Raw genomic sequence first — 25,127 nt, 5'->3', positions numbered from 1 at the left:
AACAGGTTGCTTTTCATGGTTAATTTTCTCTGCTGGGTGTGCAATGAAACCAATTATCAAGGTAAACGCATGGTGGCGAGAGGACAAGAGCTCCTTTATTCGAGCAGAAAACACTGCTGTCTAATCAAAAGCTAATGTTCCCTCCTTGCTAAAGAGGTGCGTAGGGAAGCAAACACCTGACTAAGCATAAGATAAATGGAAAGAAACAGAGATGCTGTGACACAAAGAGGGTGGGGGGATGTTGCTGGAAAAAGAGCTTAAGAATGTGAAAGTAAAGAGACAGAAAGTGAGAGGATGGAGTGACATATAGGATGGTAGCCAAGCTCTGCTGGCAAAGTAGGTCGACTGGCACCTGCACTTCCCCCTCGCACTATTCAGGAATGTAGCTGCTTTCTGTTAACAAGAAGGCCAGCTGTGTAATAAAAGATACAAAAGCAAATCTTAAAACTGAATCAGCACATCTAACTCTGAGAGGCTCATAACAAGTTTTGCAGGTATTCAGTTTGGTCATAAACCAAAGTATTGGACAAATTAAAGGGGCTATATGTAGTTTTTTTCACTTTTTTACTGTTTGTGTGTGAAGGGGTTGTAACCTCACATCAAAACGGTCCACTTGTTTTTCTGTTACCTCTGATGGCCAGTATGTGAAAACACCAGGTTGGATTTTCAGGGAAATCCATTGCCTGTGACTGTATGCACGCTCCTGAGCATCCTGCCTTCAATTTAGATTTATTGTTGTTGTACTGATCCAGCTTCTCCGTGTCAGTCGCATGTAATATACATAATGCAACACAACGCGAGTTTGAGCCATGTACGAGCACACACCAGGTTGCATTCTGAAAACAGCACCGCTAGTGCCCGCTGAAAACTACATATAGCCCCTTTAGAATTTTGACCTGATGATTCTGTATGGAAAGTTATCACGTAAATGTACAATGTGTTAGAAGTGAGACTACTCTCCACCTGTTTAGTTCATACTCATACATGCGATGAACACGGTGGGTGGAGGCGGGGACAGGAGAAGGGGAGAAGAAGGTCGAGCATAAGAGAGGCAGCGCATTGATCCAGAACATTTTCCCTTCTAACTCAGTGAATTAAGGGTTTATTTCAACCAAACCAGAGTTGGTGATTGTTGGAACAGTGGAAAGTTTTGGTGAGTCTGTTTCTGTGGACTAAGAGTTAAGGCAATTAGTTTGGTGAAAGAGAGAGTTTCTGTCTGATAAGGAAAATAGGTGTAAGAATATTTCCTTCCTTGACATTTTGTGAATTTGTTTTTATATGAATTGTGCGCCCCATATACGCACATGTTTGTCTTTGACATAATGTCAGAACTGTTACTTCTTAATAATTTTAGTGCTTTTTTTTTTGATTTTCTTAAATTCTCTTAAAGGGGCATTATGTAGTTTCCAGCGGCCACTAGTGGTGCGGTTCCAAGATTCGTACACGTACTCGCTTGATCTCATGAGCACGCAGATTTCGAAACACAACCACTTTCATACAGAAATATCACAATAAACGCAGAAACACCGGAATACAGGCTGTAGCTTTTCTCCAGACATGTTCAGGCTCTGTTACTTCAAAATTCCTGTCTCAGAGGCAGCTCAACACCGGCGCCGTACCTTTCATTCAGCGCAGCGAGCCGCATATCGGCACAATACTCCCGAAGGCAGAGTGACAGCGGCTATAGAGAGACAGGGAGAACAGACAGAGCTGGAAACTCAGGTAAACTCCCACTGCAACGTTCCAGTAATAGTTTTATCAAATGTAAGTTGAACTAATCCATCGACAGAGAGGTGGAGAAGCTGCCTACCTGAGTATTGGTAAATACTCTGAATGTTACGAAGAAAACAGCGGCAGGTCTGAGCTACTTACATATAGTCCCTTTAAATTGGACCTTTGAAGTTATTCCAATTCTTCCTGAGGGGGACGTAATGCCTGTACCACATTATATAGCAATTCATCCAGTGGTTGTTGAGACATTTCACTGAGAGACAAAAATATAAACCTCATGGTGGTGCTAAAGGAAAAAAGCCAGTAGATCACCAAAGTCAGCAAGATTCATCCTCTGGGATCATGAATGCTGGTACCAAATTTCATAGTTATCTATCCAATTGCAGTGCAACACACTGACACTGCAAATCCCTACAACTGCTAGCATTGCAAAAAAATAGAATGAAAATAGAAAACATAGAATATACATTCAACTGGGACATCTCCATCACTCAGTGACACAGAATACTGCCCTAGCTGTATGCCCCCGACAGAATTGTCAGGCACTCTTTTTTTTGGAAAATTAGGCCAGTCTAAAAGGTTTATGCCTGACTTCTGCCACATGGGATTACCATCAAACCCAGGAAACTCATTTAAAGGGCTTACCTCGAGATTATATAACAGCGTATGAGCTCATATATTATACAGCCCTACTTTGGAAATGAAAGCAAAGGCAGACACATATATGTGAGTAATATGTGAGTGTTGAAGATAAGATCTAATATTTGCCGGACATGTTGTTAAAATCTCCCTTTATGGACACTGATACACGGACTATTACTGTCTGTAACATACTGTATGTGACTGATGTGAGGGGAGTTATGTCACTGAGACTTCTCCCTCGCTGACATGATAAAACTTTCACAAGGCTGAAGGCTGACCTGCATAAACACTTTGCTTCATTTGGCACATTATATATGTTGAGTGATACATCAATGTCAGCACAGTCAGTGAATAGCCTGACTTTGTCAGGCTTTAATCGCTGTTAGTTCCCTTTCCTTTCCATATATACGATATCAAATTTAGCACGGCGAGTCTTGAGGAATGTAAAGTGTCTGGTCTGGTGGTTTGCTCTCTCGCGCTGCCCTAGCTGAGAGTTAAACTCTTAGTAAAAACAGCAGGGCTATTTGACAGAGCTGAGTGTGAAGACTCAGTCAGATGAGGGTCTTATCTCTCCAGACACCCGCAGAGGAGAAAGGCATCCAATAAAACAAACAACGACTGATGTTTGTCTCTGAGCATTTATACAGTCAAAGACAATACATGAACATGGTGAAATACAACATGCAAATATGCTTATTTAATATTTTGTTACATGATCTGACAATAACCCTCTGCGGAAACCTACTGCTCAGGTTGTGTGCATATTTGATGTGTTTGTGGCAGGAGGGCTCTGGATACTTTATAAGAACTAGGTTGGAGATGTGTAAATCTGTTCGAGTGCTTGCGTGTCTACCGTGAGAGCGCTGGTTGACTTGCTGCCAAAGCATACAGTGCAGGCCCAGAGCTAGGTCTGGGGCTGTGTAGCCCCTCCCCGAGACGATCTGTGGTTTAGATGTTGATCGTGGCACAGCAGATCCTGAGCAGGAGCAGGACCAGGTGCTGATCCGGGGACATCCAGCTTGGTTGAACACCTGTGTCTGAATTTATCTCACGCGACGCCGCCACGCTACCCACCATAGCGGCACCACACCACATTTACAACGCCACACCGTCTGATTTCTCTCACGCAAATATGTGAGCTGAATTCCGGTTTGTTTTAATGGAAGGCATAAAAAAAATTTAATAGCCACCTGAGCATCATTTCTTGTCTTCATATGATTATTCCTTATGTAAAACTGATGGGAAATGATGAGTAAGTACATGTCATTTGAACAAATGCCATCTATGACTTCCTGAAACAACTCAGTTTAACACTCAACAACTTGCTTAGAAAATTACAAAGTCATTTCTGAGACTGACTCACCATGCTGCTAAGAGAGAAATCAGGGAGGGAGAGAAAGCGGAGAGAGAATGTTGGTTGGTCTTGATAAGGACACCAATAAAAGTCTAGGCCGGAAGTGGTTGATTGAGGGTTTTCTTAATTTGATCTAACAGAGCCGGAGGTGAGCAACTAAGAAGGGTGTGAGTGTAACCTGTGACACTCAAAAGGTGGAACCTACCAACCAGAGAAGCACAGAGGAATGTATCACTAATTAATAGAGCTGGATGGGAATTAACAACAAAATAAAGAACTGCAGACAGAGAAGTGATGCAATCAAAGACGAAGTTGAAATGTTGTCATTTAAACCTTTGACAGTAACAACCTTCATGTTCCTCCTTGAAGTCATATTAGTACACTGCTCATTACACTGAGTAGTACAATACTGCTACATTCTCACACTTTGCTGTACTGGAGTGAAACTCCTATAAGGTTAGGCTGGTGTCATTCTATATTTTTATTGTTAACAAATTCCATGAAAGGATCAGAACCAACAATGCGTTACTCCGTCTCTCAATACCCTCAGCAACAAGCCCACTAGTTCCTACTGAAAGAGTAAGGCATAAAAATATATACTTTCATTTAAAAAAAGGATAGACAATTGTGGTGCATTTGATCAGGGATTAATACTCTTTTGGTATGTATGAGTATTTACGGCAGCAGGCTGGTGTATGTGGGACTTACTGGAAATACATTGCAGTACTAATGCTTGTGGTAATGGAGAAACATGTGGCTCACTGAAGTATTTTTAATATACCAATAGTAACAATGAAGCTCTAAATAATACATCAGAAGGTTCAATTCATTAATTACTGTTTTGAGATTTGTTGCTATTAAAAAAAACAGAATGTTGTCATTCTTTATTTTTGTGACAATTGAGCCGTGCAGCTGACTTAGCAGTGCTATGAGCTGACCGAGTCTGCATTAAGCACCAGAACCTGAGTGAATCGTCAAGCAAAATTTTCACATATTAAAAGGTGGGGTAAGCTATTCTGGAGACATCTGCTTCCATAGCAAATACCATAATATAGAACGAACAGCGACACAGCAAGTAATGTAACTACTGTGAGCTAAGCTGCTCTCCTGCTATTACAGCTAATGTCATAACAACAACATGTCTTGGCAAACTTGAAAGTAAGCTGAATGTCCGAGGGCAAGTTTACCTTTACCTGACACACAAATCATAGCTGGAATGGCTGGAATAGTGTTGTGTATTCCTTTGTTTCCCATTTACAGATCCAAGGTTGCACACAAACACCAGATTTTTTATCAGGGCACACACAACGGACAGTTAGTGGACAGTGAGAAGATATTCACTTGACAAATAGATGTGTATTGGAATAGAATGGATCACCTCACCTTTAAAGCAGGAAATTAAGGGTTTATCTCAACCAAACCACAGTTGGTGATTGTTGGAACAGTGGAAAGACTAACAAAGATGGTTTTGGTGAGTTTTAATTTGACTGAAGTGTGTTTTACAATGAGTTCACAAGGAAACAGGTTTAATATTATTTGCTTTCTTGACATTTTATGAGTTTATTTTGGTTATTTATTAGACTAAAAAAAGCTAAGAGAGCTTGTGTAGCGTAGTGAACTCACACACATCTCCCAGTCTGAAACTCTATAATGCTATACAATCGAACAATCGCTTCTTCAGGTACAAATTGGTATTACAAGACAGGACAGGTTGTGGCTAACTGGTTAGCATGCTAACTTCAGTAGATGTCTCTGCAACACAATACATAGACGTCTTTGACATGACGTCAAAACTGTAATTTCTTCACATTCAGTTGAAAATGTTAGGTTTTTTTTAGAGTTAGCACTTCTGGCCAAATCTTACACATTGCACCTTTAATGCTAAAATGAAAACTGCAGTCAATTCCCCCCCCCCCAGAACATTTAATCAGGTGAAAAACAAAATCTAAGAAATGTGGAAGTAAGAAGGCAATTAGTATCAATTACCACCGTCACACTGTTCTGCTTACAGGAAATGTCTATTAAAGAACACAGGGAACATTAAATTAGAAAAACACAGTCTGTTTTCTCAACAACCCTCAAAACACTGCAACAACTCACCATCTATGCCTGACACCACAATCAAAATCACTCTGTACTTATCAGTGGAATGTAGACTACGAGACTACTTATAAATATCCCGGCTTATTTTGAAACCTGGTCAAAAATTCTATTCTGGTCTGAGAAAAGAATGAGAGTACGTGATTATGAGAGGGAGAGAGAGAGGATAGAGAGGGACAGAGAGAGAGGAACAGAGAGAGCACTTTTTTTTTTTTTATAAGCAGTTTATTTCAGACATGGTGATCCTCTGTGGAATGCTGGGAAGGACAATGTCTTTGCTACTGTATCTTAGGATGAAAGAAGAGAGACCCAAGTGGTGGATTTTCAGAGCTACGTGCTTGTCATGCCCCTTTCCTCTTACATGATGCTAGCAGTTACCATGGAAACCATGTCATTTCTGGGTCAGGAGGAAGTTACTTCTGCGTGGTCCTATCATGAGACTGACATTAGTAAAGCACAGCTGTACTGAGGAAATATGGACATATAAGGTCATAAGAAGCTTGAATGTATTTATCTTTAGATATTCTACTTCACCTTGAGAGTCAAACCAGGCGAATGGAAACATTTTAAACTAACACTGTGTGCTGCAATGTCAGACTTTAGCCTCAGACAGATGTGGAAAATAATGCAGACAAATGAACCATAACAGCGCTCCAGACTAACCGTTGCAAACCAGTGACTCAAGACTTGTGCAGACTACACGACTGTCAGCGTTGGCCGATGGCCGTGCTGTTCACACTACACAACTTGTCGTCTTGTGACGGGAGTCTGAAGTCATTGTGCCATTCACACTACGTGACTGATCGGTGAAAGGGGGTCACACACTACACGAGCTGACAGAGGCTGTGTCACCCGATGCTGGTCTCCAAACCACGTTTTGTTAAGAAAACACACATGAAATGTGAAAGTGGAAATGACGCAAACCTACACACGAAACAGCTGTTGTTTGTTATGATAAAGACAGCAACTATAAAGACAAAAAATATGGGTGAAAGAATGGATTAGCACACTCAGGTAGCAGGGATTGTCTGAGCTACAGAGAGAGCTGGAGGTGAGTAAAAAGTGTTTTGCGGTGAAAAAGTAGCTGCCTGCTCTCTCATTGGCTAGATGTGGATGTCGAGTTGGCTGACTCTTCCAGATATTTGCCATGCTAGATATCTGGCAGATGTCGGCGATGTGGCAGTGATGTGTTGGGGAGCCGTTTTGATGTGTCGTTGAGTAGTTCACACATAACGACTGGCGACCGCCGATCGACCGCTGATTTACTCCCAATCACAGCCTGACGGTCGCCAAGCTCGCAGAGCGGCAAATCGGGATAAAAATTGTGTAGTGTGAACTAGGCTACAATTTTGGTACAGAAAGTAGTATGCTGTCTATTGAAAAGTGTTTCTAGAAGGTTTCACTGTGCTGTGTGAATCTGAGAAATAGTAAAACATACTACAAGTAGATGATGTCAAGGCTTCACATCTTTACACAGCAAATTTGTTATAAGTCATCATGTGCAATGAAAGGTGTACTAACAAGAAGATGTTAACAAGAGAGCATAAATGCATGCACATGCTGTACAGGAGGATGCCTTTTCATTCTTGCCCCCATCTGAATACCTACCTAACAAGCATCCTTAGCTAAAATCAGCCCAGTCATTTATCAAAGAATATTTAATTTAAAAATCTATATACTTCTACACACTAAGAATAATATATATTAAAACACAATACATTTGTTGGCACGTGTCACAGCTGTGATTTGATGTGTTAGAATGAAGAATACCTAATGACAACTGGAAGACCATGACGCCCTCCTACAACCAGCAGAGACAAAGTCTGACTGACCAAACACTTTGTATTGCCTCATCTCTTCCGTTAAAAGTTGCATTTACACACATTGCAAATACTGCAGCTGAGCCCCAATGTGAGCTTAGGTTCTGCCATCATGAGAGGAAATAATTAGACATTAGTCGGTGTTCATTTTCCACTAAGGCAAGTGGCATGTGTGTGACTTTGATTTGACTGTGCTCAGAATACAAACAGAGAATATGTCTGACAAAATGCTAAAACTAATGCTATTAAAAGGTAACTCCACTGATTTCACACATAAAAGTCTCGGAACTGCAATTGTGAAAAAAAAAACACCATTCAACATATTCCACTGGCAAAAAAAACGCTGATAAGGTCCAAATAGTGTCATATGTGTCAGACACTCACTACAGGTTAACGGTAGCCTGCGGTTAGCTTGCTGCGTCAGTGCCCCACAAGTTGGGTCCACACAGTTGTCTGAATTCCGGCGTTAAGCATTAATCCTCTCCAGAGTGGAAAACACAAGACCTGTTAATCTGGGCTGGCTTCACAAACCCTTTAGGAAGTGCAGAACAATGCTCCTCATACTGATTTACACACACACACACACACACACACACACACACACACACACACACTTCTGGCCTTCTAACAGTCACTTTAAAGTCAAACTTCACTGATGGGAGACTTCGCTGAGCCCTGCAGTGGACACAATGTGGGGACGAGTGTGGATGCGTGTTTCATCTGAGAATGAAGTCAGGAGAAAATGTAAAGTGAGGAGGGCACACGCCACAGCATGCCAGCATCCTAAGATTTCCCTGCTGCAGGAAGCCTGTGTATTCACGGTGAATGTGATTAATCACATGCTGAGGAGGGTGTGCCCCCCCCACCCCACTTTTCATGGTTAGGGCAAGCCACAGGCAGCTTGACTGTGGAGAACAGAGGGCTTTGCATGTAAAACACTGTCTCCTGAGTGCTTTCATGTCAGCTGGGTGGTAATGTTAGTGGACGGGCATGTGGGTTGCAGTGTCTTGGCAACAAGGCCCTCAGATGTTGTGCTGTCTGCTAGCATGCGTGAGGAGATCAAACATTAGGCATGTAGGACTCACCCATTGAGAGGAGGGGGTGGGGGTGGGGGGTTACCTGGGTATAATAAATTACCAACAAGAATGAGGGTTAGGTTATATAGGGTGTATTCCTATAAGTGGATCAGAGAGCTCTACATGTGTATTTAAGGGTGTGTGTGTAAAAAAGAGAGATGAAAGTGGGCACGTGGCTTAAATCACACGGTAATGATCTGCTCAATTAGAGAGTGGCAGGTGCTAATTTCCCCTGACTTAAGGTCTCTTAAAGCAGATTATGTGGAACGCTCTCACACACACACACACACACACACACACACACACACGTCTGAGCAAATCTTTACACTTCTGCAGACAGTAGATATCTGACGTGCCACTATGACAAACTAACCTTAATCTACTTTACCATGGTAACAATGCTTTCACATACTTTCTAAAAGGCACAATATGGCATCTCTTATTAAACCTACTCACTAAGGACTCATATTTTTTCATTTTAAGTACCTAGATTCTCCCAGACCACAGCAGTATTCACTGCAGAAATGATATTGTTCCTCATGATTTGTGTTTCACCTCGCTGTCGTCTGCCATTAGCCAGACTATCACACTCGCTGAATTTCACTTTGATCCTTTGTAATTACAGTGCTGTGTGTTTGTGAGTGTGTATTAGTGCGTGTGAATAGGGGTGTGTGTGTCATCATCACGGTGGTTACAGGGTTTCATGAAGGGTTTGGAGGTAAATCAGTAAAATCTGGCAAGGCGCAGAGAATGCTACAGACTCCAGACACAGACAAAAAGGACAACCCTCACGCAATGCACCACGAGTCCCCTCCTTCACAAGGAGACGACGAGTGTGAGCAGGAGAGCAGTGTGTGTATGTAACGGTGTGTATTTATGGTGGATTGTTAAACAAACCCGCTTTCCACATCAGTCCTACTGTGGTTGTCTGGCTCACTGGATATACAGTGTGTTAGCTCTCCTGTCTCATAGATTTCCCCAGCAGTTACATAACTACATCCCCGTGGAACACCAGGTGCTTGTCTACTGCAAAATGTTCTTCCTCGGATGGACTGGATACACAAACACAAGTGTTGTGTACAATAGTACTATGTGTGTGCATATTAAAAAACCTGAGGGAGATGCTAAATTATGCGATTAAAATCGCGTCTCTTCCCAGATCCCTGTGTGTGAGGGTGCTATCAATGAAAAACAAGATTAAGCGTGTACCACAGCCATGCCAGCAACTCTGTGAGGCTATTCTAAGGCGTATCTGAACTTTGAGCTAAATGCTAACGTCAGCATGCTAACCACATATGCGCTCAGATCAGTCTAAGGATTCACAAATGTATTTGTATAATAATGACTCTCTCCACAAAAATGTATCGTTGTATATAAAGGAAATAAATGCCACTGCATTTGTGTGGGGGAGACTCCCCGTCTGTGGCTTGATTCACAAATGAAACAGGGAATTATCTGCAACCAATCAGGTGGCTCCTTGCACTTCAGACAATCACATAAGCACAGACACAGATAATTCTCTGTTATGAATCGAGCGGCAGGGGAGTCTAAACTAAACCCATACACACAAATGGAGTGAAGTTCACAAATGACAAGCGGTTTTTAAATGCAGGTGTAACATCCACATATGTTTTTGTGTCTCTTGAAAAATGTTTTAGGGTACATTTGTGAATTCTTTTGTGTGCATTCATTAATACTGAGACTGACCTGACTCCGCAAAAATATCCATCATGCTACCGTGCTCACAATGACAACGCAGCTAAAATCTGTAAAATGATGACCATCTTAAATCAGCATGTTCCATTCAACATTGTTTGTCAGAAACAGAATGATGGTGCTGGAGGATTCTCATCGTGCAGCCCTATTGCTTCATTCTTTAAACCTGAATTAAGAGATTTTTTTGCCCACTTGGGAGAAGTGGAAACAAGCTCGGAACACTGCCATATTACCTTATAAAGATGTTATGGCAAACGTGTTAGCAAACTCTTGCCTATTTATACATCTAGCAGATATGGAGAAACATTAGTGTTCTTTCAGTCGTGTTTCTGTCCAGTTTTCAGACCATATAGCTCTACACTAACTTTTAACTAGAGAGCAGAAATGCGTGCACATGCGTACACATCTAAAAAAAAAAAAATCTATATATCTATATCTATATAAAATCTATATATCTATATATCTATATCTATAAAAAATCTATATATCTATATCTATATAAAATCTATATATCTATAAAAAATCTATATATCTATATCTATAAAAAATCTATATATCTATATCTATATAAAATCTATATATCTATATCTATATAAAATCTATATATCTATATCTATATAAAATCTATATATCTATATCTATATAAAATCTCTCTCTCTCTCTCTCTCTCTCTCTCTCTCTCTCTCTACACACACACACACACACACACTTCTACAAACTTAATATAGTATACTGTACATAAAACACAGCACATTTTTTTGAACTTGTCATAGTGATGTGATGTGATGTGAATTGTCCCATAAGATCATTTTATAGGAAAACCTAATGACTACCCTAATGGACCTGGAACACCATGACAACCTCATACAACCAGCAGTGACAAGGTCTGACTGATCCAACACTTTGTATTGCCTCGTTTCTAAAAAGTTGCATTTACACACATTGCAAAGGCCGCAGCTGAAGTCCTACATACGCTTAAGCAGCATTCTGTCAGTCGTGTTTCTGTCCACTTTTCAGTCCTGCATTTGGTCTACCCTAACTCTTATGGGACAGCTGCCTGCTGAGACCAAAAATGACACTATGAGGGCGGTGAAACTGAACCGCAACAGTATAGTTGCTGAAACATGCTATAAAGCTCTGTAGACCTGAGGCAAACTGCAAAAGTTGGGTAATAATTTTCGGAGGATTACTAAGAGTGACAATTTTCACATTATAATTAGTCATTCATCTAGTGTAAAAAATATTAATTAGAGCAGCTATAAAGTACCATACAATTGTTTTCATGTTTTAACCCATTCACTACAAACTGCATATACATATAGGTAACCATTTATGCAACTGTATTTCAGAAACCTGAACTTTTTTTCCAACCACTCTAGACATCTACTGTTTTTTCATTCATTTCTGTACAGTGTATAAATCTGATTTTTCAAAGCTCCTATTAAACGATTAATCCAAACATCTGAAAAACCACAGCGTGCACTCGATCATGCTCACCAAAGTGAAGAGAACACATGTTTTGTTAGTTAAGGACCTAAAACACATTGTTTTACAATGTCCTTCAAGTAAGGCTCTTAAAAGTATATGTGTTTTGTGTACTTAAGCTCTCTGAGTTCATATAGTGTATCACAAGGTCCTTATCTGGCCAGTCTGCAGGATTTATGTTTCTCTGGGCGAGAGCGTAGTTGACATGGCAACCCAATACGCTCACATAGCCTCAAAAGACTGCTTGCACTGAACAAACACTGTATAACTCTAAATCTCAGGGTCTCTGTCTTTGTGTGTCTGTGTGGATTAAGACCTAAGTACGAGGTTACCTGTGCATACACACACATGCATGTGTGTATGAGCATCTGGCATGTTTTGCTTTACCAGCAGTGGCTTTTCCTGCTACGTGAAAAATGAGCTTTAATTAACGCTGAACATTCAGGGAGATGTGATTACATTTTAGGGGCCAAAGGCATTTTATAATGCAAAATGTTACGTAATGAAGGAAAAAAGAACAAACCTAGCACCTCTTTATACAGCAACTCTTACATAAGTATGAAAGAATTAAGTGACGCCACTGAATGTGTCATTGACTGCAGAGAGTAAAAATTCACTTTCAAGAGTCTTTCACGAATATGCCAGACCTCCATCTCCTTTTTTCTGACTCGAGAAATGTAAGTCTGGGAAAAAAGTGTCAGTTCCTTGACCGTTAACATTAGAGTAGTGTTGTGAGCATGTAAGAGAAAACTGGTAGGGAAAAAACTTTCTTCAGTGTCGCATTTAAAGCTACTGATAACTGAATCAAATTATGGAACTCCTTCTTTTACTAATACATGTTGTAAATACCCACAATCCATGCATTCAAGAATAAAAAAACATCTCTCTCCAGTAGGTCAGGCACTGAACACAGGTGAACCTGCAGAGTGTTGCTCCCCAATCATACCTGCATGTATGTGAAAGAATGTCATTAGCACTGTGATGATGGAGTGTGTGCATGTGCCAAGTCAGGACTGAGAGAGACTGTCTTTATATTAATTTGGTAAAATATGCTTAAGCTGTGTGCACACTCTAACACAAGTGTGAACGTGTGTGTGTCCTGATCGGTAAGGAACAGTTTTCATCACTCCTCAATTCAAGATCATTCCTGAGGCCGGGCTCAGCGGCTGCAGACATCAGGCCATTCCACAGAAAGAGAGCTCACAGTGAGATAATCATGCTGACTTGACCGGCTCCTTCTGCCAAACCTCAGTAGAGACACACTATGAGTAAGTAGGGTTATTCTGCCCCCTGAAGGACAACAGTGACAGTGCATACAGGGAAGTATTTGCAACATAGGATGTAATGAATGCCAGCTTGTTTTGCAGCCTAAATACAGCTGGATGAATAGTGTATAGCTACAGCTCACTCAGCAGTCTACACAGTATAAAACTTTATTACAGTGTTTCTGTTATAGGCAAACCTTTATGAGTGCAGAGGGTATTCCTATAATACTAGTGAATATATTTTTCCACCGACATGGAGCCCTCTGTCGGTCAAAGGCAGACCGGCACATAGCAAAGTTCAACGTTCACCTAAATGGACAATTTTTTTGCAGTGTGTCGGGCAACTGCAGATCAGGTCCCAGAGCCAAGAAGCTTGAAGTTAGCGGTTTGATCCACAGCTCCTTCTGTCTACATATCAGTCCTTGAGCAAAAACCACAGAAGTAGATTGCTTTGGACAAAAGTGTGTGCCAAACTAATGTAGTGTGACGTTGATGTAATGATGACTTTTCAAGGAAGTTCCTCATGTGCTGGTACAGTGACTCATGTTCACCCAGAGAATAAATCAGTGTAAATCAATGTAAGCTGACACAACCACAGCACACTCAACTACACAGGTGTTAGAGCAGGAGACAGTTGTCAATTACTATTAACTGTAATATCATTAATGCAGCCACCTGTGTGGGGTAATGGATAATATAATCCAGCTACCTGAAAGTTGTCAGGTAGCTGGTTGAAAAAGTCAGTAAAGTCAGTTCTATAGAGACCCACCACACGAGCAGAAACATATTTGTCATCACTTTAGTTATTAATCATCATTAACATTTTAGTACTGTCACTATATGATGAGACCAAATGCTAGTATGAGAAAAAGAGCAGAATTATATGTGTAAGTGACATAAATTATTTTACTGCACATTAAGGACATTAAGTGAGTTCTTATAACTCCTATGCATAACTGTTAATAAATAAATATCTTGTATTCACATGATTTTCATGTGAATACACATTTATTCCAGATCTTACATTATGAAATCATAAAAAAAAGATATTGAAACACCTGCGTCGATTACATAATGCTGGATAATGTTTCTGCACTATTCTGTGAAAATGTGATTCTTGGTTTTCTTTCTGACGTCATCTTGGGGTCTGAACATGGAGTCATTTCTCACAAACATGCCAGTAAGTTTTCCCGGTGTTTCAATCTGTATTGGCACGTATGTGGTATCAAAAAACACCACGGTGGTAACTGGTTGAGTGTCTCAACAGTTTCTGAATCAATGCGACTTCAATAGCACAAACTCTACAGGGTCAAAAAGCCTACAAAAAAAAGGGAGTTCAGAAACAAGGTTAAATACGAGTAAACAAGGACTTCCTCCCTGAGGGTAAAATCTGCACCTGGACTTCTCATTACTGCTGTGCTCCGATCCTGCTCAGCAGCAAAGAGCACATGTGGCCCAGAGGAAACAAGCTCATAGCGCTGCGAGTCTCCAGCATTGCAGCAAACACACACACACACACACACACACACACACACACACACACACACTTCTGGGAAATTGTACTGGCCAGCAGGGGTTCGCTGGACCACCTCTCCAGTTTTCATGAGCAACCATAGTGGCATTGCCAACTGTTAGAGTGTTAGTCTCCCCTCAACACACACGCACGCACACACAAAAAAGACCAAGTTGTGTTTTTTTTTTTTTTCTCCTGATGCTCACAGTGCTGTCAGAAACAAGCAATACAACGTCCGCTCCATCTCTCCACAGGGAGGGAACCAGGATTTATTTAAGACTCACTGGCACTTTGATCCTCTTCAATTTCACAGCTCAGACTGCTTGTTTGCTTCCCCTCTGCTCCGACTCTGTCACATTCATCTCCTACGATCAGCACAGATACAAACGACTTGGCTTTTCTGTGCCAGTGCGTACTTTCATTTTATGTCTTATGTTCATATTGTGCCTTAATATGCGAGACTGATGCTTGTGTCAGGTTAAAATCACCCATGTTTTCATCATTATAAAGCCAAAAGACAAATGTGTGACCTGTAACATGCAAAAGAAAAAGCATATGGGCTAGCACACTCTTTCTTCATATGTTTCTCTTCTTTTCCTGCGTTCCTGTCTCCCTAAGGTCTTCACCTGGGGCCCTGCCTATGGAGCTCTGTCATACACTGTGGGAAGCAAGATATTAATCAAAGGTGGAGAAAAATAGAGGAGGGCAGGAGGAGGAGAAGGTGGCAGGGGTGTGGTGCTCTCCCGTCATGTTTTCTCCAATCCCTCCCTCCCTTTTCATGACTTTAAATCTCTCACAGTCTGAGTAATCATTCCCCTCAGAGCCCATCCCAAGTGCTCCTCAAGAGTAATCGATAACCCCAACGCAACATAAAAACGGACAGACGGAACTCACACGTAAACTTACTATATCCAACTGCAGATACAAAAAAAAATCCTGCAAAACATTTTTTAAGACAGAACATGTAGTGATCTGCCTGTGAATAAGAGAGTCACTGCTGGAGGAGAGGTCCAAACGTGGCCAAGCTCTTATTTTGACAGTCCCCTCTGTCCTGGAGAAAATGGCCTCTGTTCTGTTTGTTTTCCGAGGAGAAACATCTGAACATCTGTGGTGTTCCTCAGAGCAACACGCTGGGCTAAAGTTACAAGCTGCACTGGTGCACAAGAACACATAAACACATGTGCACAGTCGGATACATAAAGATATGCGCGCGCACACGCACACGCACACACAAACAAATGTAGGTATAATGCTAATCTGAAGATGATGCACTGTATCTCTGCTGTATGATATAATTGCTATTATTCTTAAATAATATAAATTCCACATTTGATTATCAGTTGATGTGGAAATAAACAATTTCAAAGGCAGCCTGAGGAATATTGCCTAATGCTGGGACTGTTGGACCCAAGGTGAACGTGTATGTAAGTATGTATAGGTAGTCTCAAGTCTATTGCTATAGCTGCATGGACAACTTCATTGTCTTCTGGCTGTAGCTGCCGTTTGTGTTGTATTACTACGTATTGAACTAAGAAATCCAAGGCTCAAAAACAAATCTTGAGCAAATATTGTAGTAAGTGCTAACATATTTCACTTGGCAAGAACATCTGGCATTTGTCACAGGCCTCCTCTTTCAAATATGAAATATATGCTTCGGGCCCTTTTTTTCCTGTGAGAAGTTTGATAAGAGTTCAGTGGAGAACAGCGGTGATGGAGCTTCAGCATCTTCACCGCAGCCATAGAGGCAAACCTGATCTCAGTGAAATACTTCGATCACAGACAGGAGCCATCTAGTCCCCTTCACGCAACCGCTGCTGATGCAGTTCTCAACATGGTCACTAGGGCGCACTGTTACACTGCTCACGGAACCCTAACACACAGGTACAGACACACACACACCAGCCCCCTCTCCTAAACACACGGCTGCCACGACTGAGCTGTTTTCTCATGTTCTCCTGAGGGAGATAAGTCTTTTCTTTTTTTTTTTTTTTTTACTGTGTCCAACTTCTCCATCTCAGATAATACAGCAAGGTTGTGGCCCAGATGTGAGGCACCAACTCCAAACCTGCTAAAAAAACACAGTCACTTTCCCTCCTCTGATGTGAATGTGTTTTCTTGTCCATTTTTAACATCTACTACTTCTCCTGACTGCTTGGTGGTACTCCTCTGCAGGCTTTTGAACCCAATCGCAAATAGAAAGAACCACAAAAACAGAAGTGAAACATCGTGTGTAGCTAGGTCCGAATACATTTCGAGTTTTGCAGTTTAAAAAAATTAAACAGAGACAAAAATAACAGTAAAGCTGAGGCAGCCATCAACCACAGTCATATCATTTGAGTGTTTCAGTGTTTGTTCTGTTATAACAGATAATGGCCAGAAAGCATTTCAGTTTAAGTGTGGAGTGCAGAGATACAGCCCCAAAATGTGGACAATGATGGCTTCAACCTTGTGAATCTTCTCTTTTATTATACCAGACTTTTGCATATTCTCTTTCAAAACCACTACTCGAGGGACAATTTACACAGGTCCAATTCTTGGGTGTGACATGTAGGATTTGTCAAAGGACAGCATTTTTCAAACCACATCTGGGAGGTGCTGTGCCTTACATAGAAATTGGGACCTGTAAACTGGCAGTCATGGTTGAAAATAGAGGCTTGTCCTGCTTTGCAATAGCATATACAGTACTAATGGACTATCATACTGGACACAGGTTGACATTTCACAGAGACACCGAGGCATAACAGCTGGACCCAGCCCTTTGAAATAAAGACAAGGTAAAGGAATTCTTAGAAAACATGCCACGCTGTTATACAGACTTGAAATGTGAATTGAATTGTTTCAACTTACTGGGTGTTTTATAGTTTGTTTTCATTAAGACACTAAGGTTAATCATTAGTGAATTAAATATGTCATCAGTATCAAATAAGTTATCAGTAGACACATCCATGTAGTTAGTGAGCATGCTGCCTAATACCTCAGCAGTGGAGCAGGGAGATCTGTTCGGACTAGTTTCTAGTGTTGTATGTTCTAATGTTAATGTTCTAATGAAGATGGAAAAGCTACTGTTGGGCTGCAGCATGTTAAACGGAGTCAGATGCAGATGTTTTATCATGGGGAAAAAGGTGGCTTCTCACACTTTAAAGGAACCTTCCAGAGTTTTTGAACACTAGCGCTATGGAGCAACGTGTTTATGAGTCCCCGTATAGTTTGTGTTGTGATCGTCAATGATGCAACACACAGTCGTGCCTCCATGAATACTGCAACATTTTGGGAAATACTCTTAATTGGTTTCTTTTGGAGAGTTAGATGACCAGATTAATACCACTCATGTCTGTACCGTAAATATGTAGATAAAACCGGCAGACAATTAGCTTAACTTAGCTGAAGACTGGAAACCGCTAGCCTCGGCTGCTAGTCTCCAGGCAAACAGCTGATCCAAGAAAAAGTCCACTGTGAAACAACTATTTTTCTCACTTTGGTTTTTGTATGGATTAAACAACCAAGATATAAAATGAGTGCTAATTGAGCTGGTGAAGGCTGCTTTTGTTGCTTTAGGGACACCAGTCTAGCTGTTTAACCCTGTTTTGTGCTAAGCTAACTGCCTTCTAGCTGGAGAATCAAATTTACCTTACAGACCTGAGATTGGAATTCATCTTCTCAACTCTTTATCGATAAGAAAGCAAATCATATTTTATAAAATGTTGAACTACTCCTTTAAGCATCTTCCATGTTTGGAAATAAACTCACACAAGTCTGCGTTAAGAGTCCTTCAAACCTGCACGGCGAGCCACCTCCATTTAATCACACATGTAATATCAAGAGACATAATTAAAACAATGCTGCAAAATCTACTAATGTAGCATATGGTTGAACTGCAGGAGCTGTTGGTGGGTTACAGAAAGCACACATCATTTAAATAGAGAAAATGGGCAGCCACCCAAAGGAGAGTAGGACTAGTAGCATCCTCCAGGAGGAGAAAACAGTATTATTAGGTTCTATATAGCTTCTGACTGAGTGAATTGAGTTAGTAACATAAATATAAGCTATAAGGGGCTAATAATGTCTGTTTGGTGTGACAATTTCTAAAAAGAAACAACCCTTCCCCATTTAACTCACTGGATTCTGAACACTTACAAGGTCAGTATTCTTTCAGATATAGAAAATAAATGTAAATGTATTGGTATAATTGTACACAGTAAAGTAATGGACAGGTCTGGGGCTATATATATATATATATATATATATATATATATATATATATATATATATATACACACACACACACACACAAACACACACACACACACACACACACTTCACAAACCTCTCCATTTAAACACTGCAAGTACTCCAGTAAATGGTGGAAACTATTTTGACTGTCCAACCAGACAGACCATAACACATCCAACATATCAGCCTCAAATAGATAACATGCTGTTTGATTTATGAAACGCTACAATCATGTAAGCTCCAAAGTCATCGAAAGCACCACAAGTGTGTGTGAGATCAGTGGGTGAAAGTGCTTAGAAGCCTGATGGCAAATGTTCAATCCCACACACCAGGAAGCATGATAATGCAATAATGTGCATGGCAGCCCAGACTGCCCTGAGTGTAGCCTGGCTGCTCCAAGCCTGCACCACCATGCTAACGAAGAGCTGGAGGAGAGGCACGGCTCCAGGCCAGCCTCACTGCCGGGGTTATCATTAATGAAGTATGGAGCAAGGGTGCTGTAATTCATGGCAGAATATCATTTCCTCTGCCAAGGCTGCTTGATTTCCCACTGAAAATCAGCCAGATGCACTGAGAATCCTCCATGCAGCGAACAACTGTGGATGTAACTCCTTGTGGTTTCTATCTGACATATGAAACAGACAATCAGTCAAGTGTAATATCTAGAGTCTGAGCACAAGATGCCGATGATAAAAAAAAATGAGAAAGAATGAAGCAAATAATAAACTGATAAAACGCAGTTAATCGTTGCTCAGTATGTTTAATCCATTAAAATCAAATCCTGACAACTGCAAAAGACTCAGATAAATTAATACACACATTCTTTACTCCTTCCCAAATAATGCATTATTTATTTTCTATTTGTGTTACTGGCACGCTGCCTGAAGGGCTGATCTGGAAACTCGCTCACGGAAGAATATTTCCAAATATCAACTCACGAATTGAGATGATTACGATGTTTGAAAACGACAGTCAAGAGAGAAGTGCAGAAAGGCAACCCACAAGCACAAATCAACGATGCCAAAGACTAACTCATATTCACACCGTTATTTAAGAACAGGAGAACTTTTCAAGGGCCACTGATCAGGCTGCAGGATCCGCGTCTTTTTACATACTTAAAGCATATGGGCCTTGACTATCATACAATGGTTTTGACCTCTGCAGTTCTTCACAGCCATTTTGTGCCTCCGACCTATTTCAGAAATCTCCATTTGAGAGTGCAGAAGACGGTTTTCTGTAAACGTACACCTCCTGAATGAATAAGCACTTCCTGCTTCAGTCAGGGTTGGGGTTCACACTGGGGGGTTGGGGGGTGATACTCTGAAATGTCCCATTCTCCCTTGCTCTCTTTCTCAACCCTAAGAAAATGAAATAAAAAACTACTCAAACAGTCAACAGCAGGATTTTCAGTTCACTTGCAGACTCTTAAACACACAGCTAAAATCTCACATACTTATCAAATTATAGAAAGGCTCTATTACACAGACTTTATTGGAGCGTACATCAAATTAATAGCCAATTTTACAACTACAACAGAAACACTTGGTTCCCATTAAATCAGCTAATGTAAACAGAGAAATTTAGTTTCATAGAGGAGAAAAAAAAATTCAGAAGATGGAGAGATAGACGAAAACAATGGAAAAGGAGGACGGGGCTGTTTATTTACTGTGGGCAGGCATAAAAGTGTGGACAGAAACGCTCCCACAACCGCAGACAACCCCTGTTTCTCTCTCTCTCTCACACACACACACACACACATACACATAAACACAACCATTAGACAGGAGGACAGATAGAGGAGAGGGTGGTGCAACTGATGAAAAGACACGATTAACCTTTGATCTTCACTCCGTATCGTGTGTGCATGTGCGCGTGTGTGTGAGGCGAGAGAGAGAGAGAGAGAGAGAGAGAGAGAGAGAGAGAGAGAGAGAGAGAGAGAGAGAGAGTGTGAGTGAGTGAGTGAGTGAGTGAGTGTGTGTGTGTGTGTGTGTGTGTGTGTTTGCTGAATGATAACTGTGCTATGTGCTCGGCTGCTCCCGTGGGAGACAGAGATAGATAATCTTGACGCTGTTCAGATCCTTTGATAATGGCTGCAGGGATGGAGGAGGAGGCCGGTGGCTGCTGTGTATGTATGTTTGTGCAAGTGTGTGTGTGTGGTAGGCGGTTGACATGTTGGTTGGGTTGGTTGTGTAGCCTCTACCCCCTCTGGTGGTCCCTGGTTGCTGCTGGTCTGAATTACGCGCTGAGTGGACTAGAGAATTTGTGTTTGACCTATAAAACCAAGCTGACCTGGGACCAAGCATGGGAAGGCAGTAGCCCTGTACATGTTTGTATGTAGTGTGTATGTACAAAGAGAGAGCGATGAGAAAAAGTGAGCGATGACCGTATGTGTGTGTGTGTGTGTGTGGGAAAGAAGAAAAGTGAGATTAGTTGCTGTACGCGCTGGACAAAGAGTTGTGTATTTGTGTGGACAAGTTCATGCACGACTGTTTATTGACTCCACAAAGCTATATGCACTGTCAGACCGACGGAATACATGTGATTGGGAGAGAGAGTTGCGGGTTTCATTTGATACCTGAAAGGCAAATAAACAACTCAGAGGCTGCCAGATCTGAACCCAAAGCAATAAACTCCACCGATATCTGAGACGCTGGGTCTGTTTACTGGCTCATCAGTCAACACACACACACACACGCGCACACACACACACACCTTAACCTGGATGCTGTTATGATAATCTTTCTTATAGAATCACTGTTGCATAAGATCTGATTCTTTTGCTGTGGAGACATTTAGATCCACGATGTTCTAACAAAAAAAAAGCAAGGTCAAATTCACAAACGTGAAATCTAGTTTGAAATGACTTGTTTTCAACCACAAAGACGTCTTCAATGGTCAAAAGTCTCTGTGAAGGGTAAAAGAGGGGTGGGACGCAACAGAAAACAGAGATTGAAGCCACATGTTGAGGCACAGCACACACACACACACACACACACACACACACACACACAGATTGATTGATTAATCTGGAATGTTTTTTTCTTTTCCCTCTTAAAGCAAAGCCAGAGCAGATGACAAAGTACTGCCCATATATTGTAGCACATTTAATTTCTTTCTTTCTTGTGCACTCATACAACTTTACTGTGACTCACACTTATCTGCTCATTCAGACACACACTATTGTGCTGCGGTATGACTCAGATCTTCTCCACGCAGGAAAGTGATGAGGTGCAGTGCTCACAAACAAAGTGTTCTATCTCTAAGTCTCACTTCTACAAGAGAGCTATAGTGTGCCGTGCTTACAGCTGCTTTTAAGAGTGGTACAACTTTGTGGTGTTGCTCTATAAGAACAGTAGTACATGGCTGGAGGAACGGGTTGCAACAGCGTGTAATCCCACATTAAGGAGGAGAATGAGGCTGCAGAGGGATGAGTCGAGGGGGGAAAGTGAAAGATTGTACCGGTTGTGAGGGGCATCAGGGGAACTACAAACACAGTGGCATACCAAGTCACACTTGTGAAAACATAAAAACGACCACAGCAGACACTCTGAATAGGTTTTATAGTTATGAAGGTATTGTTTCCAGAGTAACTAGGGCACTGGTTGTAGAAAGAGGGGGGCTTTCACTTCTCATTTGACTTCACCTTTTCAAAGAGATCACAGGTTGTAAGGATCTTCATGGGAACTAAAAACAGAAGTAAAAGAAACATGTTGGCAAACCCAGCTGCACTTGTGAAAATATAAAAACTTCCACAGAACACATTGAATGGGGACTATTTCCTGCGTAAAATACAGCTCCAATGAAAAATGTTCTGCGGTAATGGAGTCACTGAGTGCTTTTACAGTCATCTTTCTGCAGTAACGTGATTTCTTAAAAATTATGGATACTAAAACATAGTTTCTGGGGTTGGGGATTAGAGGAATCTGGCTTATCAAGCAAGATTTTGCCTGGAAAAAGCTGATTTCTTGGCTATGCATATGTGTGACCAGGTGTCTAACAGGCTTTTTACATGTATTCATGTGCAGGACAAAGACTTCAGACAGAGAGAAGGTATTGCAGGGTGACAGGAAGAAATTACAGATTATCCTCAAAAAAGAAATAATTAATAATAATAAGTTGGACTAAAACTGAAACATGATGTAGTCTCTAGAAGTCTTTAAACATTTGAGTGTTTGTAAAATTCCTCTCCTAGCAGCAGCATCACTTCTTTCTTTCTTTGCGATTGTCTTTTTGTTCCAATCTCCTAAAATGTCCTCCCTATTTACATATACATAATACTAGATTGTTGTACAAAAATAAAATTTAGATTTTAGCAGAATAAAGATTTTTTTAAATAAAGAATGAACAATATAGCAGACCTAGGGTAAATCCTTTTCTTTGATTGGCTATTTCTGCTCAGAACAAATGTGATTAATGATGGGATCACTTGAGAGCTGCTCTTCTACGTCAGTAGAAGCTTCTTTATAAATATATTATTCTATACGGTGAGTTCCACAAACTAAATCCAGTTCACCTCCATTGTACTAGGGTGGAGACAGCAGCAGCAAGTGTTAAAAAAATGTTTTTTTGTAATTCATGTGAATTGACCCTTTAACATGGAAATGCATATGTGTGACATAAACAGCTGGTAAGTGAGTGAGAGAGGAGCGGACTGGAAGAATATGTAGTCATCACCGGATTGGGGGGGGTAAGGGGTTGAGTCCCACAGACACAGAGGAAGCCTCCTATCACCGGAAGCTCCTCTTGCAAATGTCATATCCCCCTAATCGCATCTCAACTTCCTGTTTCAGTCCCCTGAGCTGAACATCAGAGGAGCGCTCAAAAGGATACCCAAAACCGAACGGGATCATTCATATACTTACCCATCCAGGCAGGCATCCTACACAAACATCATATCCTGGTGGGGTTGAGGTCCACATCAAAGCTGATTACAGGGTGGATGAAGCCAGAGCAACGGCGACTGCTAGCAGACATACCACTTATAATTTCTGACCTTGATATGTTGACGCCACCTATGGTTAAGGGAATGTCTCAAAACTATCCGTTTCACTTTTTATTAAATATAAATATCTATATAACGGTTAAATCACAACTTTCCGGTGTCTCAATAATGTTAACATGGTTTTAAATTTAGGAATGCGTGTGTGTATCATATTCCTGGCCCCGACAGTACACCATAATAATAATAACCATAATAACCTTTGCAGAAAAGATGCGTAGCTTACAAAAATGGGTTAGCATAACACAAATAACACGCTCGACGTCTGATAACACACACTATTCATACACACCGGCCCAATAGCACACAAACTTCATAATCCTGTCATTCAAAATACACAACGGGCTAATCCGCTCCCACACACTGCAACAGAGGGCTTTCACGGACGGGTCAGGAACCGCAGCACAGCGTATCACAACTGAAAACATTTGGACTACAAAGCTTGCTGGTTTTAGAATAATTCAAAGTTCAAGTGAAAGTGTGAAGCAGCTGCCTATATGCGTGTGTGTGTGTGTGAGTGTTCAGCCTCTTGACTGGTGCAGTGATGCAAGGAGGCCTACCAGGGGGCGGCTGCTCCCACCTGAGAGACAGATGTTATTGTTATGTGTGCTTGTGTGTGTGCGTGAGTCTCTGTGTCTACACAGGCAGACAGTAGAGGGCAAGACCTGCCACAGCAGTGCTATAAAATGCACATTAGTGTGTCTAATACCACTTCAACAAGAAATAACACTCTACAGGCACTGATTGATTATATCTTAAATTTGAAAAGAATCCATAAATCAACAGGTTGTGTTGTATTTCAATCCTAATTCTCAGTATGTTTAACACTGCACGATCCATTTCCAAGATCTGAATCAGACATCACAGCACTAATGTCACTTTGTCAACAGTTGGTGATAAATAAGTGAGTGTTTCATTAGAGGGGAGAGGCTGTGTACAACTGTGATACTCCGGCGCCATGTTACTAAGGAACTGCAAACACTTCCAGCAGCAATATGTGAGGAGAGTCTAAAAGGGGATGAGAGGCGTGGAGGAGAGAACAGGAAAAGGAGAAAATTAAAACCATACACCCCATCCTGGAAATAACACATCCCCTACAGTGGATTTTCTTAGGATTTGTTATCACTACAGTACGGAGAGGGAAATTAAAGCATGGCCAAAAATAGTGAGTGTTTTCAATGTGGAGACTTGAGTTT

At 41.1% G+C, this 25,127-nt stretch overlaps 1 protein-coding gene across 1 annotated transcript in view; it reads right to left on the bottom strand.

Annotated features, from left to right (window-relative positions):
• scfd2 (sec1 family domain containing 2) overlaps window positions 1-25,127 on the bottom strand; it is a 92,360-nt gene that overhangs the window by 16,804 nt on the left and 50,429 nt on the right. The gene's annotated exons all lie outside the window — the stretch shown is intronic.

Source organism: Micropterus salmoides, unplaced genomic scaffold (assembly GCF_014851395.1).
Source record: "Micropterus salmoides isolate LMB-PRFRI ecotype aquatic unplaced genomic scaffold, ASM1485139v1 Ms_hic_scaffold_13, whole genome shotgun sequence".
Taxonomy (NCBI): Eukaryota; Metazoa; Chordata; class Actinopteri; order Centrarchiformes; family Centrarchidae; genus Micropterus; species Micropterus salmoides.
This window is presented reverse-complemented; position numbering and strand designations above follow the sequence as displayed.